This window comes from Artemia franciscana, chromosome 6, assembly GCF_032884065.1.
Source record: "Artemia franciscana chromosome 6, ASM3288406v1, whole genome shotgun sequence".
Lineage (NCBI taxonomy): Eukaryota > Metazoa > Arthropoda > Branchiopoda > Anostraca > Artemiidae > Artemia > Artemia franciscana.
Genome location: NC_088868.1, coordinates 35,451,893 through 35,473,876, shown reverse-complemented (window position 1 = coordinate 35,473,876; position 21,984 = coordinate 35,451,893). Strand labels below are relative to the sequence as shown.

The 21,984-nt window shown below is 35.1% G+C and overlaps 1 protein-coding gene across 1 annotated transcript in view; it reads left to right on the top strand.

The window, feature by feature from the left end:
• Positions 1-2,807: 2,807 nt before the first annotated feature.
• LOC136028353 (microtubule-actin cross-linking factor 1-like) overlaps positions 2,808-21,984 on the top strand; it is a gene marked incomplete in the record, with an annotated part of 451,602 nt that continues 432,425 nt past the window's right edge. Inside the window, 1 exon segment of the mRNA XM_065706142.1 lies at positions 2,808-2,918.

The following is a 21,984-nucleotide window of genomic DNA, read 5'->3' as shown; positions in this document are numbered from 1 at the left end:
AACAAAATCAAAAGACACCATGTGTTTTCAAACAGTCAAAAGCCCGCATCAACCATATCTCGGTAAAGATTGAGGGTATCAATTTAATAATTTCATGGATCGTTGAGAGGGATGTTGAATCGAATCAATAATCACTATGTTTACCCGGAGTTTAAAAGGTCGTAAATGCAATAACTATTGCAAAACTAGTCTTCAATACTGAATCAGAAGAAACTACGTAAATCCAGGCTGTCCAGAGCGTTATTCCAATTCCTGTTCGCTTTATTTTCTGTTTGTTTTAAAAATAACTTGATTGTTTATTGTAGCCACTGTTTGTTTTAGGTTTCACTGATTTATTGATAATGACACCTGTTTTTTTTTTATGCTGGAGTTACTATTTGACTTGAAACCTGTCTTTTGGTTTGGGTACTTTTCAAAGTAAAGACTCCTTAGAGTCATTAGACTAACTAGGGGAATCTTTCTCACTTTGCAACCCATTTTTGGGAAACATGTGACTTATGTCTTATTGCTGCATTTGATTTTTAATTACATTTCTTATACTCATAATGTTCATTCTGTCATCTAACCATAGGCCTTCTTCCCGAGATTGCAGAAACCCAGCTTCAATGTCATTACTTCCGCGACTCGTCATTAATTTACTTTGTTTATTTGTTCATTTTGTTTTTTCTTGGTGAATACCTTTATTTTCCATAATTTAAAAATAATAAAATAGTCAAATAAACATATCCACTACTAGAAGGCCAAGAGACCTCTGAAAAGTGGTTCAATGAGCGAATTAAATGACATAATCAAAAGACAATAAAAAAAGGTCACATACATAATACGTACAAGTAACTTGCTCTCAAACACCATCTCAAATGAGGAGCTACCCTTTCACCTAGGATTTAAATGAGGAAACTGCTTCAAACCACCTAATCATATAATATCACTGTGCTTCTTCCAATTCAAATTACAATCATCAACTAATCCCAAGTATTTCTTTTCTAAATTTGAATAATAATAGTACCACCAAATGAAACATTCTTCGAAAAATTTCTCAACACACCAGTATGGCTAAAAATCATACTATTAGTTTTCACATTGATACTTAGAAAACTAAGACTAATAAATGTATTCAAATACAGTAGACAAGGCCGTAACCAAGACTTTGGTTAGGGGGAGGGTATTTTTTTAGGGGTTGTTGGTTTTAAGAAAAATAACTTTCAAAAACACATCAAAATTTGGTTTATTTACATTTTTTGTTACGTTTTTTTACGAGTCGGACAAACATTTTGGGGAGGGGAGGAGACAAAACCCCCACCCCTCTTCTGGATAAGGTCTTGCCAGTAGGACATCATTTTCGCGAGCCATGATACCTCGAAGGTTCGCCCATGCGATTGTTATTGCTGTGTCATCTGGAAATGCTGCAAAACTTATGTCAGAAAGATAAACTAAAGTTTTAAAGGTGAAATTAAACAATATCTTTCAGGAAGATACAGTCTGTTTGGGGTCACAAGACAGATCCTTGCCGGACCCAATGAGCTTAGGACCTAGGAGGCAACACTTATGCATTAATCACAACCTGCATTGATGTTCCATGCAAATAGGATTGAAATCACTACAGACAAGCATTTCGGATGCTCAAATCACTACGTCAATGCAACTATCGGAATCAACAGTGCCTTTAAAAAAAGCCTTTTAAAATTGATAGAAAATACCGTATTGATATTCTCAAACGAATGATGCATTGCAGGATTTCTTTAGTGACCTTTTATAAATCTAAACTGAGCATTACATGGTAAGCCCAATGGCACCAACGAATCTATAGGTAGGACTGATATTGCTCTCCTTAGTCATTTCTTACTTATTTTCACCCTTAAACAATGATATGGCTCTTGCCTAAAGTCGTTCATAGGGTTAGTGGCGGCCGGAGCAAAATTTATTGCAGTATAGCCCCACCCGATTCAAATATAAGCAAAACAGCTTAATCAAAGTTAAAAATTGGATCAAAGTGGACAGCTCCCCAGTCACAGTGCACCCCAAGCCATGGTGCCCGAGGCAACTGCCCCGGTTATCCACCCTAGAAACAGCTCTGCTTTTGCCTGCTTTACAGCGTTTGAAGATTGGCCCTTCTCCATTGAAAGATCAATACAAAATTAAACCCATGGTAATGAATAGCATGTTGTAGCACTAAAAGCTTCAAGATTCAAGCCATCTATCCTGGTCACCAACAGATCCAGGAGAGGGTCCTGCCCCCTCCCAAAAAAACAAATTCTAGCGTCCTAATTCCCTGTTTTTTCCTTTTTTCACTATTTTTTAGAATAAATTTGTCAATTTGGTCAATTATGGGCACCTTCGCCCTCTTGTCACATTGCCCCATCCCCACCCCAAGATTTTGCTCTAGATCCATCCCTGATCCTAGTAAAGTTAGACGCAATCCTCTTAATAACATATTCAAGTTCCAGCATAGTACAAGGCTCAATATCCACTATTTTTCCGCGCAATATTTCGTCAATGAATTCATATTCACATTACTAGACATTTACATCATTCACTCGTTTTCCATTAACTCAAATTTTACAAATTTATCGGCCACCATTCAATGTAGCATTAATATTTTGCCCTTTACCTTTCATAGACTATTCCTGAATTTCTTCTACCTTTTAGATATATCTCTTTTGTTATCTAAATTAACTGTATTTGCATTGTTTATTTGAATTTGCAAAAACTGTAAAAAGAGCGAAAAATTCATCGATATTTTCCAATTTGGCTTCAGGGCTATCTATTGGCGTCGCGGCGCACTCCTGCAGTCTCTCTCTTTAATTGGAGACGCTTTCATCATTATCATTAGTTGAAACATGCTTCTTGATCTGTTAACATTGGAGGATATTTTTTTGTTCTAAAGAGAAAGTGAAAAAACTATAGGATTTTTTGTTAAGGTAAGAGTATTTATTTATTCTTTTTTTCGTAATTGTGCTCTTTTGTGTTGAAAGATTAAAAGCGAAATTTAATATAAAGGCAAATACAATAGACTAGGCAAATGTTTCTGACCTTTTGACAGACTAGTGGAGGAAAAACAGTTCTAGATGATAGTAGAAAGAAAAGTAGCTAGAAAAGAAAAGATAATGAAAAGTAGTCTACCTTGTCTAGAATTCTACCCGGACCTTTTGCTATCTCTAAAGGTAACACTTGCTGTAGGCTATCATATAAACACCGTAGGTTACGCTAAACACTGTAAAAACAAAAGAATATAAGTCTGACATTCTAATTCATAATTGACTTCAAAGATAAGCTAATGTTGACTACCATAACAATGACATCCTGCCCTCACCTCTTCTTAATAGGGTCAAATACAAGACAACCCTAGACAAATTTTTGAAAAGAACATTTATGTGGCATAGAATTCTCCTTAAATAAGAGGAATTGTGTTTTCAAAACTAAAACTGGAGAAAAAGAAACTGAAAACCGACAATGGTAAAATTCTAGTTAATTGACTTCTTGCTATCTCGGAAAGGGTTTAGGTTAGGAAAATGAAACTTTCAGGGATGGGTCTACAGGCTAAAGTATGTCCCGGGAAGGTATTTTAAAGTACCCACCTCCACTTATTCTCCCTCTAGAGGGCCCTGAAATTTGCCTACATGACAGGTTGAAATTTTGAAACCTATTGAAATTTTGACAAAACAACATTTTACCTGAATTTTCAGATACTAGTTGCTTTTTCTCTGCCTTTAGTTCTGAAAATGCAATTCCTGTTATTTGAGTAGAATTTTGAGCTGTATCAATGTTTTTTTTTTATTATTTAGGAAATATATTTGCATATCTTCAAAACCTTATAAAATGGAACTGAGCAAAGTTATGAAGCTGAAAACAACCTTGTTGTACTTCAATTAAGCAGAAGATCTATTTAGCAAGGTTTCACTTTTATAAGACACATATTTTTAAAGGTCATCAAAGGTCAGGGCCCTCTAGAGGGAGAAGGAGCGGAGGTAGTTGCTTCAGAATACCTTCCCGGGTCATAATTTAGTCTGTAGATTCATCCCTGAAAGTTTCATTTTCTTAACCTAACCCTTCTTGAGCAGAGGCGCCATTTGGACCAAATCTTGGGGTGGGCATAAACTCCATCTTGCCCCCCCCCCCCGACTCACTTCGTGTCGCGTAATCATCTAGGAAATGGGAATTTGACAGAACTCGAGAATTTTATTATGTATCTTACCTACTTTCAAAGTTTACAATAATAATAGCAAATAGCATAATTACCCCAAGGGTCGTCAAATAATTACGCTCTTAGGTTAATAGGCGTGCAGTAATTTCAAATAAATTGGACAGGGACATAATGGATTATTAGGGCCGGCAAAGGGCCCTTTGTGGTGGAAGCTTGGGCCCCTCTGGAAAATCTGGGGTGGGCATTTGCCCACCCCTGACCCCCCCCCAAAAAATGGCGCCTCTGTTTCTGAGATAGCAAGAAGTCAATTAACTAGAATTTTACCCCGACAGTTAAGGTTTGTAATTAAGTTTTTTTTTATTATTAAAACAGGCTAGGTAGCCTATAGTCTAGACCTGTAAAGTAGGCTTGGCAAATATCTAAGACATAGAAATCAGAAGAGGGTTGATATTGAGGTCTGGCAGTACCTTCTCAGAGTATTTTTTTTTGGTCCTGGATTCATTTCTGAAAGTTTAATTTTTCTAATCCAAACCCCTTTTCAACATGGGCGTAATTTGCTATGGGGTAGAGAGGGGGCAACTGCTCCAACTCCAAATTTGTCCCCCTCCAAAGGCAACTGATCTTAGATAGCCTAACATTAGTAATATTTATGTTTCAACGGTACTTGTGTATTATTCAGAACACACTCAATAAGTGAAGAGGTGGTTAGGTATTTGATATAATGCACCCCACCGCCCCCTAACGTGCAAATATACAGCCCAAACTTTTTTCAAACATGGCCTATTGTTACAATTCCAAAAATGTTCCTTCTCGTAAGTGGTGTCCATTGACGCACTGTTTTATTGCGGGCAACAACCCCTTATCCTGGAAAAATATAAGTGCCTCTTAGTCAGTCTTTGGCAAATCCCAAATCTTCTTTTCAAAATCCATGTTCAGACACTATTTTCAATCGCTACGCGTAGCAAACTAATTTGAGTTTTGTCTTGATGGCTATGAAACCGAATTTTCTCAGCAAAATTCTTGAGTGTGTTCTTAATTGAATCAATAGAATAATGAACAAGTACCAAATATTTGATTATTTAAAATTACATGCATTGTAGTCTGTTTCACGACAGAACCTAACTTCACTTATTAAGTGTGTTCTGAATAATACACAAGTATCGTTTCAACTTTGAAGCATTGAGAAAAAAAAGTTTTTTTTTTAACTGAAAGCAAGGAGCAAAATTAAAACTTAAGGTAAAATTCTGGACAAGCTATTCTTTGCTATCTTTGAAAGTGGTTAGGTTAGGAAAATATAACTTTCACAGTATAGAATTTAGGACCAAAAACAGACTCTGGGAAGGTATTGCTAAGCTACCAGGGTAAAAAACCAGTATCCAATTGAGCAAAATTGTGGAAAACTAAAACCCTCACATCTTTTTACTAAAGAGAAGAAATATATCAGAAAAAAACTAAAAATCTAAGCTATGTATCAATATGGTTACTATTAAAATTGTTCAGGATCAAACACTTAGAATTATTATTTTATTGACTTACCTAAAGGACCTCTTTTTGGAAATACCAATTATCCTATTTTGATGTATATACCCTTTTAGTGTTTCAATTTTATTCACATATGAACAGAAAGTTGAATTTCTTCGGATTCTAAAAATGTAACTTTTATTGCTTGATATTTATCCTATAAATCACAAATATTAACTAATTTTCTTTTAAGTTGCTTGTAAAACAGAGACCAATTTTTTACTTATGCTGACAAATTATTGATAAAAATTTGACCAATAGGGCGTAAAATAGTAAAATAGGGGTGGTCTAAAAACCTATTGCTATTTTTCCGGAATGCCAAAGAAAAGTGTCTTTCCCAAAAAGAGGTATTTTATCCTTTGTCAACTCTCATCTGATTATCTTATGTCTTAGAAATTTCCTTGCTTGACGGGTCTATACCCACTGGAATTTTGGCAGAACAACAATATACACTAATTTTCAGTTTCTTTTTCTCTGCTTTCCAAGATAGCCGAAAGTAGCTTGTGTCTAGAATTTTACCCTAGGCTATATACAATGCTTTACCCTGTGCCAACTCTCATGTGATATCTATGTCTTAGAAATTTGCCTGCTGACCCATTGGAATTGAGGCAATACACTTTTTTTTCTTTGAGGAAAATTTGACTTGCATCTATAATTAGCCTATTGTTAGTATTACTGTTTGATCCCCCTTTTTAAATTGGTCTGCCATGGTTTCCAATCCTGTTGATGATAGTTGATTCCTAACAAAAAATTTGTGTTTTTAAAGCTTGCAATTTTGAGCAATGTGTTTTTTCAGATTTCAGATTCATTTTTTCACAGATAAATGGAAATAAAATAGAATTGGTTCCTTTTTAGCCATATTTTTTTTTTAATTTTCAATTACAATAATAATAAATAATACAACTAATAATAAAAATACTAAATAACATTACAATTTTGCTGATTAATAATAAGTTGTCTATTAATAAACAAAATACTAAAAATTAGATAAAAGTAAAAGGTCATACCAGGTAAGGAGGATTTTACTAGATTATGGAAAGGGGATATAGAATAATGGATTAATTGTAGGTAACGAGGTTGCAAAGATGATTGTAAATACTTTGCAAGACTAAGTGGCATAGGCCCGGGAGTATGATATAGGCTTTTCAAATTTCCTGTGCCTCTAGGTGGTGGCAAAGGAGACATGGGGTGAAGAGGTCATTTTTAGGTAAAATTCAAAAAGGAGGGGTTGAAGTATGTTATTGTATTGAGGGTGAATAGTTTACGGCTTAGGCCAGGAATAAAAATTCTAGGGAGGGGTTGAAGTATGTTATTGTATTGAGGGTGAATAGTTTACGGCTTAGGCCAGGAGTAAAAATTCTAGGTAGGAGTCAAGGGGAATAAACAAAAAAGAGAGATAAAACTCCACAAAAAAAAAAACCTCAAACGAGACTACGGCCAGTAGAGAGGAAAGACAAAAACAACGGGGATATTTCGCCTGTATCCAAACTAGGCGTCCTCAGCACAAGATAAAAAGAAAAAACACTGAACTAAAAACAAATAAAACCACCACCAATAATAATAAATACAATTGTCGCTACTGATCCACGTAGGGAAAAGAAGCTATTCGAGTTACTTCAATGAGAACACCAAAGCAACTTCTTTGGAATAAGAGAATAAGTTCTTTTCCCTACGTGGATCAGTAGCGACAATTGTATTTATTATTATTGGTGGTGGTTTTATTTGTTTTTAGTTTAGTGTTTTTTCTTTTTATCTTGTCCTGAGGACGCCTAGTTTGGATACAGGCGAAATATCCGCGTTGTTTTAGTCTTTCCTCTCTACTGGCCGTAGTCTCGTTTGAGGTTTTTTTTTGTGGAGTTTTATCTCTCTTTGTTGTTTATTGTCATGTCTGACCTGTTTGGCTTAAGAACTTTCATTAGTCAAGGGGAAGATGCTTCTTACTTTTGCCTTATGTGTGGAGGTATGGGTCAAAGTGTGAGTCATATGATGGGTGAGTTGCGAAAGAAAGTGTAAGAAGAATGTAGGTTTGATGAGAAGCGGCTGGCCAGAGAGATGAGTGATGAATGTTTTTTAAGCGTTGAAAGCTTAGAACGATTTCTCAGGCTCGCAATGGAGCACAGGAATAGAATCTGTAATGCGTGTGATATTTTGTATTGTTATGGTCCTGGGGTTTTTAAAGCAATAAACATTATCACTATACTTAATTATTATAAAAAATATCAAATAATAAAAGTGATAAATTTAATGAGTCACAATAAACGAAATAAAAAATAAATAATAACAACAAAATAATAATAATTATAAATAATAATACCTAGAATATGATGTCTTCTTCAGTTTACTAGTTTGGATGTTAGCTTGTGCGTAGTAGCCTAATAATAAACAAAATAATCATAAAAATAGTGATAATTCAATAGAATAATAAAGGTAATAAAGTAATAAAAGCAAAAATAACAAAATAATAATAAAAGTAATTAGAATACCAAAATGCTAATAAAAGATAAGTAATAATTATAATAAGAATACAATGTTTTCCTCTGTCTATAAGTTAGCCTATATGTATTAAATAGTAGCTTGTGGTTAGTACCATAGTGACGCCTATTCTATAAATAAACCATAGCAAATTCAAAATTGGTGGTGTAAAGGGAGTCAAAATTCTGTGATTGGTGTACCTTGTTCAAAAGATTACAACCAGTAGCTAATCCTGTCAGGACGACATAGGTTTAAAGTCTTAATTCAGAGTTCATGTTGTAAAGACTTTTTTTTTGGATTTAAACCTATCATTAATTGGCGAAGGATTATCGTTCTTCTTGACCTGCAGTAAATATACTGAGATTAATTCAGATCCCTAGTGACCAAGGGATTATAACTTAAATAAGAGGGATTATAACTTATTTAATAATTATAACTTATTATTGTCTTCATATTATATTTAGATCAGTGTTGTCACCACAAAGTTATCGGATATTTTCTGTTTTTTTTTCTGGCGATTACCAAATCTAGAAAACTCCACGGTACTTGTGTATTATAGCCACCCCACTCGAGGTGTGAAGTTAGGTTAATCCTAATTAAATGTACCAAAATATGAGGAGAATATAAGACTTTAGTAAAAAAATAATTATGGAAAGTACAACACGAAATTATGGAAATCAGGCCGCTTATAATTATATTATTATATTATATATTATAATTATATAACAATGTCAAAATCCTATGCTTTTGTCAGGTCAAGTGAGGTTGCCTGATTTTGTCAGCTCAAGTGTCAAGTGAGGTCACCTGATAGCTTTTTGATGCTTTGGACAATTTACTTCCTCCTGAATTAAATTTAACGAATGTGCCTGTGCAGAACTAAATCCCCATGAACTAAGATGTTCTGCTCTGTTTATGGCCCTACTCTGATATTATGTAATAATAAACTCTTAAGTTATCATTTATAATTTGTTTTCCTATTTGTCAATACATGGCAACTGAACCCATTTTGTTAACAACTAGTGAGTTCTATCAATAGGGCATTATAATATATAAAGAGATCATATAATGTAAGATAGAATTTGAAACTGGAAGTATAAAGAAAATACTAACAAATGATTCTGAAAACTTTGCCCCCTTTTTTTTGCTATTTTGATGAGTTTAAGATCCTCCCCAAAATAAACATCAGTATGCATGGCCGTTAGACTGAAAGTAAACACTATATTTTGGTTCAGGTCACTTCTAAAACTTAGGTTGGCGTTGGATATAATGGTTATCAAAGGCAGTGCCATAGCTAGTGAACCTTGAATCTTGTATAATGGACATCGCATGAGGTAATTAAATCCTTCCAGTACCAAGGACATTAAGATGAAAAAATGCCCCCCTGCCGTGTACCGAGCGTAGGATTATTAATGCCTGAAAACCACCGTTTTCTAAGATTTTTGTTGAAGTTGACTCAAATTATGAAATTTTAGAATAATACCATATTTTTGCTGGTCTCGGTATGTTGAACTGTATAAGTAAATAAGAAAGAGTAATTATTTAAATTTGAAAATGTTCACGGGGTTTCATGTTCCTTTTCAGAATCACCATAAATTTGCCTTCGCGATAAATTTTTACTTTTAAGATTAACCGGAACAGTAGTTACCGTTCCTGATTCAGTTTCAGATGGTAATTTTTTTTTTTACTTGGAATTTTTTTTTTGCAAAACGTGTTTTTCAACTTTTGGTTGCTATGGGCTGTGTTTCGCTCTTTACTAGGTTGCAGCTACTGCTGCAACCATGATTTTAGCTGAGAACAGGAATGCCTGTTTATGACAGCCATAAGATAAACATAGGGGTGAGCCAAGGAATTAGCTCTGTGTGGGGTTCAGTTGCCAATACTAGTGTGATTAAATTACATTTCATTTGCTTCGCCATTTGAAGTACATCCTTTGGGTATGTTTCAATACAGAGTTACCTAAATTGATTTGGAAAACAAACTAAAGCCTAGGCGATGTGAGTCTAAGTCAAAATGTTCTTCAATCGTTGATCCGTATTAATAAGTATTTTTTCTTATCAGCATGGAAATTTAAGAGCCGATTCCAGGGTTTGACTCAATTAATTTTAGACCAAAAAAAAACTTTTTTTTCCGATGGGAGTAAAGAGCTACGCTTAAACTAAAAAATGAACAACTAATTAGTTGAATATGAAAATTTTATTCCTCTGCAAAAATTCAACCATCATCAATCTGTTGATTACCAAAGACAAATATACTCGCAAAGGAAAGCTAAACCTTCTTAAGCTGTTTGGCGCACGCTACTACCAAAACTACATGACTACATTTGGAGGTCTTTTTGATAAAAAAATGAATACCTGTTTTTTTCCAAATCTTTGTTAGGGATGTATAGGGTTAATCATTATCACTTAAAAGTTAAAACAACCAAATGTCATTTCCCTTGGTACTTTGTACTTGGTACAACCGAAGTCCTTGGTACTTTGTCAGATATAAAAGTTTCACTGAATATTTAACGACACACAGAACTTCTTTGTGTCTTTGAATCTGTTTGAACACTCATCAGCTCAAAACGCGTATTCAAAGGAGTGGGGGGCCTATGGATCCACTCCCGAAGTTTCATGATTCGCTCAATGATTTTCAGTAATTCGCTTTTTTTGTTGTTTGACAAGCTTAAACCCTTAAAAGGTCTCTAGTTTCAAAAGAGTAAAATGGTAACTTTGGCTTTTATATACAAGACCGTGTTGAACGATACTCCGTAGTTTTCACATGAAAGATCATCAATTGAGATGGAACTGATAAACGCTAAATTGGTCATTGCCGATCCGTTGAAAAGCTTCGATAACAGGCCTGAGCTGTTTCCAGCGACCCAAGAAATCTTAGCTCTAAAGATTTATGTGCTTTCTAAAGTTATTTTGTCGAGAATGAGGGTCGATCGTTGTCGAAAATTCAATTCAGAAAAGATAAGAAACTTCAGACGAATAAGCAAACAATGTTCTACTACTACTAATAAGAAGAGACAAACTTCGAAGAGTACCTTGCAAAAGAACTAATGTCCTACCTTCGGGACTGGCTTTGCTATATGGGTAAGCTGGGATGCTGCCTAAGATTTCAAGGCCTAATTGTGGGTACGGGGTGGTGTTTAAAATCCTCCCTAAAATAAACGTCAGTATGCATGGCCGTTAAACTGAATGTGAAATTCGTGTATGGCATGTATGATTCATGTATGGCATGTGAAATTCTCGTATGGCATAAACGTCAGTGTGACGTTTATAAAACATAAATGTTAGTATGACATGGCCGTTAAACTGAATATAAACATCATATTTTGTTTCAGGTCACTTCTAAAACTTGGGTTGGGGTAGGATATAACGTTTATCAAAGGCAGTGCTATAGCTAGTGAACCTTGAACTAGTGAACCTTAGTTGAATTTAAAAATGTTTAAGGGGTTTCATGCTCCTTTTCAGAATCGCCGTAAATTTGTTTTTGCGATAAGTCTTCACTTTTAATATTAAGCGAAACAGTAGTTACCATTCCCCTGATTCAGTTTATGGGCAAGCAAGGAGGCTACCTTGGATGTCTAGGCCCAAATGCGGGTACGGGGTGGCTTTATTTGCCGGTAAGAGCTTATAGCGAAAAAAGGGTACTTCTGCATTATTCAGTACACACTCGACAGTTTGGATCTACAGATCAAACAGTGACCGGCTTATACATGTCAGTATTCGAAAAAAATTAGCTGAGATTAAGCTGAAATCTACATTGTAGGTCTATTTTTATTAAATATTTAATATATATAGATGTAAATTTGGTTCGGATAGGTTCGGTATATAATATAACGCGTTCTCTGCGGCCTCCCTGCCATAATTTTTTGTTCTAGTTTTCATAATTTTGTAAGTTAAGCATTGTATTTTCATCATATTTTGGTATGCTTCATTATGATTAACTCAATGGAGCAGCCATAAGTCCGAGCCATTCACCCATATCCTAAAAAAGATACACGATTAGACATTTGCTGATTATTGGATTAAAGAATTAGGATAATCAATGTTTATTGGGTTAGGTTAGGTATATAATATAACGCGTTCTCTGTGACCTCCCTGCCATAATTCTTTGTTCTAGTTTTCATAATTTTGTAAGTTAAGCATTGTATTTTCATCATATTTTGGTATGCTTCATTATGATGCATCTAACTTTACTTCTCGAGTGCGTACTGAATAATACACAAGCACCGAAAAAAGAAGGAATACAGTTGCTGAGAAAAGAAAAACACATAAAAAGTAGATTTTATTTTGCGCAAAACATGTCGCAATGTTTTTACCTTTGCAAAGTATAAGTAATTAATGCTTTGTTTGTATCATAATAAGTACTGAATACAGTTAACAGAAGGCTGATTTTTTTTGGGGGGGGGGGGGTGGCGGCTTAGCAATAGCTATTGCCTTGGTGTTAAAAACTTTTGAGCCGGCCCTGACATTCCTGGGCGCAGGGGGTTTTTAAGGCAGTTCTTCCTCCTCAAAAGTGTATCCAAAGACTCCCAGGGACTCCCATATGTGAGTCCAAGATTCCCATATGGGAGTCAAAGACTCCCATATGTGAAAATATGTAATCAAACATGATATGCAACCAGGAAGAAAAAGAATAATTTATACAAACCAGGTTTGACACCTGTAAAATAACAAGAAAAGAGAGAAGCAACTGGAAATAGTTTGCTATAGTATCAAATAGTATCTATAGTGGCATAGTATCAAATAGTGGTATAGTATCAAAGTGAATCATCTTTGACACAGATGAAAACCAGAAACACAACAGGTGGAATAAAAACAAGAAAGAGGGGTAATAACCATAAAGCTATAGCACTCGAAATAATCCAGGCAGTATTTTTTGTCTCTTCATTAGAAAGAAATTGTAAAGAAACTTACCCATCCCTATCCTAAATTCTTATGAATTGGGATTTGTTATCTCCTGGGACTTGCGAATACTTTTGAGGAAAGAATGTATAAATAAGTATCATGCGCATAAAGAAAAGTTACTACCCACTCTTCATCAAGTTTTTACTCTGCTAAGGGTCTTTTTAAAGATCATCTTGTATCCTCTCAGGAGAGATATGGTGTAAAGCAGGGATGGTCATCCTGGGGGGTTGAATGCAACCTGCCTTGAGTGTTTCTATCCTGCAAATTTCACTATTCTTTTACAAAATATAATGACCTAAGAAGTGAAATTTGGTATATTAGAATAGTGCCCTAAAAACTTCGTCGAGTTCTTTTCCTTCATCCTCTTGTATCCTTCCAAGCCAACTTTATTTTGGACTGGGGGTCAGAGTGCCTCTAAAAGACTTCCAAAAGCAGATGATACAGCATTGGTGTAACTAGCGGCAGGGTTCGGGATTCCTTTAATTTGAAAAGTTCTGGGTCTGTGACCGCACGTTCCCTCCGTATTTTTCAAGACCATGAAATTTGTTTTTAGAAAAAAAAAATCCTGAAGATATCTTGATTTGCTCCCAAAGCACAATTTTATGGATGTTGAGTTCATATATATCTATTTATTTGTTATTTGTAACGGAACGAAACTTGAAGTAGAAATCAAGGAATAGAAAGGAAACAGGAAATCATACGCAGTAATTCAAAATCCCGAATATCAACAACGAGATCATTTACTTTGCTATAAGTTTCAATTTTTTCTCAGGCTTGATACGCATGAGTTGACTTACATCCGGCTCATATATCCTTGCCCAATATGTCTCAAGTTCATTTGTCCCGAAGATCCATCTGTAAGACCTTAAAATTTGGTAGCCATAAAATGGCCACAAGAAAAAACTTTTAAAAAGACATAAAAAGATTGTTTATATTCATTTCTGTTACATTTTTTAAGAGTCTGATAAACATTTTTGGAGAGAGGTTCAACCCCTCCCCCCTGGATACGGCTTTGGACGTAACAACTGGGGGAGTTAGTTTTTATCTTGCCCCTCTTCCAACATTAATTCTGTGTCCTCCTCTGGGTGACACAAAAACAAAACTAAACTTAGAGATGAAGAACCACGTATCAATCAATAACTAATTAGATATAAACTGTCAAAGCAACAGTAATACTCTATAATACAATTGGGTTACTGATGAGACATAAAAGTATGTTCAGCTAATTATTTATTACTAGCCAAAAAACCTGTCGCGTGATGGGTATAAAAGATCGTAGCATGAACTTTATTATATTCAAACTACCTTCATTCAAAACTTACTAAATCAAATTTCCATTTGCTGAATTTCAAGAGTCTCTTCTAGTTTATTTTCATCCTGTTCCTACACCCCCTTCAATTCTTATTTCATTCTAAGCAATATAAAAAAGCTTGATAGAAATTGGAGCAAAAACTTAAACAAATTCAAAACTTTATTTATTTTATTTATTTTCTTTATTTCCCTCAAAAAATGAGGAGTAGGCTACAATATAATGTAAAGAAAAGACAAATGATAACGCTTACAATCAAAAAATATCAAATATTGAGCCAGAACTGTTACTAAAAAACGGAAATAAATTGCGGCCTAAAAGGATAATTTTCGCCTTGTCTTCAAATGTTTTATATTTTTTCTTTATACAGACTACAGGATCCTTCACTTTAAGCTTTAAAACAATCTCAGTGTTACTAAAAGAAAGGGGGAAACCAAGTAAAAATTTGCAAAATCCAAAATAAGAAACTTTAATGGGAAAAAAGATCAGAAGGTCTGAAATTACGGAGGAGGAGGGATGGGAACAATACGTGAGACAGAGCAACAGCGCTATACTATTTCTCTAGCAAATATCTATTTTCTGAGTTTTAAGTGTGTCCTCCAGTTTAATTTCATCCCAGCACTTCACAACTACCCGCCTCCTGCCCTAGTGCCTGGCTATGGTTCTGTGCAATATCCAAAAGTTTACTGATTTCACCTGCAAAATCGTCGAAGTATTGTGTATGGTTCTGTGCAATATCCAGAAGTTTACTAATTTCACCTGCAAAATCATCGAAGTATTGTGTATAGCCTAGGGATATATCCACTTATTAGGGAAAGGGGGCTGGAATGAAGCTAAACTGTAAGCGGCGCTAAAAAGCCAATAAATATACATTTTCTGATATAACGAAGAAATAATTTTGTTAATGCTGTGTTTTGTTCGGAAACAGGATGAACTGTTTTTCAAAGGAACAATAAACAATGAATATTAGTAAAGCTTGTTTTTCACAACTATTCAATTTTGATTTGAGGATGCCATCAGGGAGAGTCTTTTGCCCCGGGTCCGGTTATGGCTCTCTGCATCCTGGGCAGGCATATATGAAAGTTTTCCTCATATTGAAACATGTTCCAATAAGAAGGGTCTATAATAGTCTCATCGTAAGCATCTGCGCTGCAGGAATTAATTCTGAAATAGGGAACAGAAAGTCCAATAACTAATTTGAATTTATAAATTCATTATTTAAGAATTTAAAATTCCCTTGTTGTTCCCTTGCTCTTTTTTTGAAGATATCTTATTTAACGAAAATTGTATTGCCATACCCAGACCGATTCTGCTCTACTCTTCTTTTGTTAATTTTTTTATTAGTGAAGAGCCGAAATAAAGTGTGGTGAGGGTACACCGTTTGTTAAACGCTATTGGTCATGATAAATAGTTTGTATACCAAAACCTACTCACCAAGGGGCGCCAATTCACGAAAATGCGGGGGAGGGGGCAAAATACATTTTTCAAAACCTAGAGTGGGGCTTAGGTAATTTTGAAGACCACACAGCCTTTCCAGGGCCATAAATAAAAGTTCAAATAGGGACAAGTACTTTTATTAGACAGGGATAATTCACCAAAATTACGGCAAATGTGACCGAAATATCCAGTATTTTTTTGTGAATCATTTTCTGGCTAATAAAAGGATTTCTTTTTTCAAATAAAACCCGAAAAGGTATTTTTTTAAATCAAAGGGAATGGGGATGGCAACTGCACCCCCAATTGATGTCCATGTAATTCACCCTTAAAAAATGACCGATGTTTCTGATTTTTGACATCTTAATTTTTTGCTCTCATGATTTTAACAGTTGTATTGCGACTGCAACAAATTTAATTATAACTCCGTTGATAGTTCATCTAATCCGACCGATGATTGTCGCCAAACAATTTTTGTGGTGTCATCAAGAATTAATGAAAAAAATATGCGATTTAGTGCGTATCTGTGTCATTATTCAATTAAAAAAAAAATTGTAGATAAGTAAAACTATGGTATTTGATCCAATTAGAAGTTGTCAGCCAAGACCTGAAATCAGAGAACGATGATCGTTTTCTTTGGGATCTTGACAAAGAGACAGAATCAGGATTGCCACCCGATAGAAAAAAAAATCACTAGACTTCAGTGATTTTTTGGTTGATTTTCTTCAATAATATTTAATAATTTAGTGATTTTCTTCAATAATCGTGTGATTTATGTGCTGATTTAGTGATTTTTTCTTTGAGCAAAATAAAAAATCACTAAAAGTAAAGATAAATCACTAGGTGTGGCAACCCTGGAAAGTATCATCTAAATGTCCAAAGTAAGATCAACCCTCGATTTGACCCAAACTTAAAGATGACTTAAGCTTCACATATAAACTTCATTAAAATTCAACAAGTCATTTATTACAGGTTCTACCAATAAATTTGCGCTTAATTCTTTCTATGATCTGCTTGGATTATTATAATAATATTATAATATTAAAATATAAAATAATATAATTTTATTAATATAAAATAATATTATATATTATAATATTAATAATAAAATAATATTAAAAATATTATAATATATATAATGTTAATTAAAAATCTTATAATATTGAAATCTTATTAATATAATAAGATGACTTAAACTTCACATATAAAATTCATTAAAATTCAACAAGTCATTTATTACAGGTCCTACCAATAAATTTGCGCTTAATTCTTCGTATGATCTGCTTGGACAAACACTAATGAACATTATACCCGCTTCCGTCTGAACGTAATTTATTTTGTGCCGTCGCAACGACCAATCTTTAAATCCGTTGCTAATTAAGCATGAACCATCGCCCTGAGTAATTTTCTATTTTAGGTTATTGTACCTTAAAAGTTCTTTTTCCACTTTTTGAGTAGCTGTCAATATAGCTTACTAAAGGGAAACAACGTGTCGTAACGGCAAGAAGAAGTGCAAGGCACGAGTATCCAATAAAAAACGAAGTCTGGGCTACATTATAGTCACACTCGTCAAACAAATCAAAATTACGTACCACTAAAGCGCCAATCATACAGTGACGTAATTTCGTCAAAATCATGGGGGGGGGTGAAGTTGGAGCCAGTTGGTACCATGAAAGTACAATATAGCAGCGGTCGCCAACCTTCAGAAGTTCATACACCAATAAATGCATTATTTTTATTTGGTGGACCACTAATGTAGATTTGAAAAAAAAGTGACGCACCCTAACATAGATGTATGCCGTTCCAAGAATGTATTAAATAAAAAAAAAAACAAGTTTTTTTTACTGAAAGTAAGGATAAGGTAAAGGTAAAGGATACGGCATTAGACTTTACAGTCCGTACCGGCGGTGCTGATCTCCGTTTCTTGGCCCTTCAGCCAGGAAGTGCAATGGGGGGTTGGGAGCCAGCCATCCTGTGCTTTCGCACACCCTTCCTATTTACCTTCCCCAGACTTCTCCAGGTACCCATTTAGAGCTGGGTCGACTCTGGCTAAGCTTGCAGAGTCACGCCACTGACCCCCCTCCCAAACCGAAGAATTGGGTACACTGGGATTCGAACCCGCGTCCTCTCAGACAAGGGATCCCGAATCCAGCGCACCAACCCACTCGGCCAGGACGGCTCTACTGAGCCGTCCTGGGGCGACATTAAAACTTAAAACGAACAGAAATTACGCCGTGGATGAAAGGGGCTGTTCCCTCCTCAACGCCTTGCTCTTTACGCTAAAGTTTGATTCTTTCTCACGGCTCTATTTTTTTAAACAATAGAAACTTAGGCGTAAAGAGCGGGGCGTTGAGGAGGGAATAGCCCCTTTCACGTACGGAGTAATTTCTGTTCGTTTTAAGTTTTAATGTCGCTCCTTACTTTCAGTAAAAAAACTTTTTTTTATTTAATTTCTGAACGTTTTTGAATTAATGCATGTTTGATTTTGGCTCTCCGCAAATGAGTAATAAAAACGAAATTTGCGTATTATTTTTTTTTTGCTAAATGGCTTTCTCTTAGTTTTGATCAGAAGATTTTGAGAAAAAGGGTGGGGGAGGAGGCCTAGTTGTCCTCCAGTTTTTCGGGTACTTAAAAAGCCAACTAGAATTTTTAATTTTTAACGAACGTTTTTATTAGTAAGAAATATACGTAACCTACAAATTAACTTACGTAACGAACTTCTATATTCGTATATTTTTATTATGGTTATGAGGGGGTTTGCCCCCTCGTTAATACCTCGCTCTTTAAACTAAAGCTTTAATTTTGTCCCAATTCTTTAAGAATTCCCCCTGAATCACAAAGGCTGTAGAATAAATAGTTGAAATCACTAAAAATACTTTAGCGTAAAGAGCGAGGTATTTAGGAGGACATGGACCCCCCATATTCGTAATAATCTCTGTTCGTTTTAATTTTTAATGCTGGTCCGTACTTTCAGTTGAAAAAAACTTCTTCATATTTATTTTTTCATTGTTTTTTTTTAATGATGCTAGGACATCTTGCACCCCCTTCATGGAATTTCTCTTCTCGCATGACAAATTCCTCCAAGGGAAGATACTCCCACGTAGCCCCCTCCCCTCAACCCCAACCAAAAAATACTCCTGAAAAGGTCTGTACACTTCCCAATAACCATTATTGTATGTAAACACTGGTCAAAGTTTGTAACTTGCAGCCCCTCCCCCGGGGACTGTGGGGGAGTAAATCAGCCTGAAGACATAGTTATTATGTTTTTCGACTATGCTGAACAAAATGGCTATCTCAAAATTTTGATCTGTTGACTTTGGGAAAAAATGAGCGTGGGAGGGGGCCTAGGTGCCCTCCAATTTTTTGGTCACTTAAAAAAGGCACTAGAACTTTTAATTTCCGTTAGAATAAGCCCTCTCGCAACATTCTAGGACCACTTGGTCGATACGATCACCCCTGAAAAAAAAACAAAAAAAAACAAATACCCGTGATCTGTCTTCTGGCAAATAATACTACGTTCCACATTTTTGTAGATAAGAGCTTGAAACTTCTACAATAGGGTTTTCTGATATGCTGAATTCGATGGTGTGATTTTCGTGAGGATCCTACCACTTTTAGGGCGTGTTTTCCCCTATTTTCCAAAACAAGGCAAATTTTCTCAGGCTCGTAACTTTTGATGGGTAAGACTAAATTTGACGAAACGTAAAAATTCCGTTTTTTAGAGTTTCGTTTACCATTGAGCCGGGTTGCTCCTTGCTACAGTTCGTTACCATAAGCTGTTTGATAGCAGTAGAAATCATCAAATGCACCCTGAAATAAATATATACTGATGAAAGAATGTACAGCAGTAGAAATCGTCAAATGCACCCTGACATAGATTTATGCTGATTCAAGAATGTATAGCAGTAGAAATCGTCAAATGCACCCTGACATAAATGTATACTGATGAAAGAATGTACAGTAGTAGAAATCGTCAAATGCACCCTGACATAAATGTATACTGATGAAAGAATGTACAGTAGTAGAAATCGTCAAATGCACCCTGACATAGATTTATGCTGATTCAAGAATGTATAGCAGTAGAAATCGTCAAATGCACCCTGACATAAATGTATACTGATGAAAGAATGTACTGTAGTAGAAATCGTCAAATGCACCCTGACATCAATGTATACTGATGAAAGAATGTACAGTAGTAGAAATCGTCAAATGCACCCTGACATAAATTTATGCTGATTCAAGAATGTATAGCAGTAGAAATCGTCAAATGCACCCTGACATAGATTTATGCTGATTCAAGAATGTATAGCAGTAGAAATCGTCAAATGCACCCTGACATAAATGTATACTGATGAAAGAATGTACAGTAGTAGAAATCGTCAAATGCACCCTGACATAGATTTATGCTGATTCAAGAATGTATAGCAGCAGAAATCGTCAAATGCACCCTGACATAAATGTATACTGATGAAAGAATGTACAGTAGTAGAAATCGTCAAATGCACCCTGACATAGATTTATGCTGATTCAAGAATGTATAGCAGTAGAAATCGTCAAATGCACCCTGACATAAATGTATACTGATGAAAGAATGTACTGTAGTAGAAATCGTCAAATGCACCCTGACATAAATGTATACTGATGAAAGAATGTACAGTAGTAGAAATCGTCAAATGCACCCTGACATAGATTTATGCTGATTCAAGAATGTATAGCAGTAGAAATCGTCAAATGCACCCTGACATAGATTTATGCTGATTCAAGAATGTATAGCAGTAGAAATCGTCAAATGCACCCTGACATAGATGTATACTGATGAAAGAATGTACAGTAGTAGAAATCGTCAAATGCACCCTGACATAGATTTATGCTGATTCAAGAATGTATAGCAGTAGAAATAGTCAAATGCACCCTGACATAAATGTATACTGATGAAAGAATGTACAGTAGTAGAAATCGTCAAATGCACCCTGACATAGATTTATGCTGATTCAAGAATGTATAGCAGTAGAAATAGTCAAATGCACCCTGACATACATGTATACTGATGAAAGAATGTACAGTAGTAGAAATCATCAAATGCACCCTGACATAAATGTATACTGATGAAAGAATGTACTGTAGTAGAAATCGTCAATGCACCCTGACATAAATGTATACTGATGAAAGAATGTACAGTAGTAGAAATCGTCAAATGCACCCTGACATAGATTTATGCTGATTCAAGAATGTATAGCAGTAGAAATCGTCAAATGCACCCTGACATAGATTTATGCTGATTCAAGAATGTACAGTAGTAGAAATCGTCAAATGCACCCTGACATAGATTTATGCTGATTCAAGAATGTATAGCAGTAGAAATCGTCAAATGCACCCTGACATAAATGTATACTGATGAAAGAATGTACAGTAGTAGAAATCGTCAAATGCACCCTGACATAAATGTATACTGATGGAAGAATGTACAGTAGTAGAAATCGTCAAATGCACCCTGACACATATTTATGCTGATTCAAGAATGTATAGCAGTAGAAATCGTCAAATGCACTCTGACATAAATGTATACTGATGAAAGAATGTACAGTAGTAGAAATCGTCAAATGCACCCTGACATTAATGTATACTGATGAAAGAATGTACAGTAGTAGAAATCGTCAAATGCATCCTGACATAGATTTATGCTGATTCAAGAATGTATAGCAGTAGAAATCGTCAAATGCACCCTGACATAGATTTATGCTGATTCAAAAATGTACAGTAGTAGAAATCGTCAAATGCACCCTGACATAGATTTATGCTGATTCAAGAATGTATAGCAGTAGAAATCGTCAAATGCACCCTGACATAGATTTATGCTGATTCAAGAATGTATAGCAGTAGAAATCGTCAAATGCACCCTGACATAGGTTTATGCTGATTCAAGAATGTACAGTAGTAGAAATCGTCAAATGCACCCTGACATAAATGTATACTGATGAAAGAATGTACAGTAGTAGAAATCGTCAAATGCACCCTGACATAAATGTATACTGATGAAAGAATGTACAGTAGTAGAAATCGTCAAATGCACCCTGACATAGATTTATGCTGATTCAAGAATGTATAGCAGTAGAAATCGTCAAATGCACCCTGACATAAATGTATACTGATTCAGGAATGTATAGCAGTAGAAATCGTCAAATGCACCCTGACATAGATTTATGCTGATT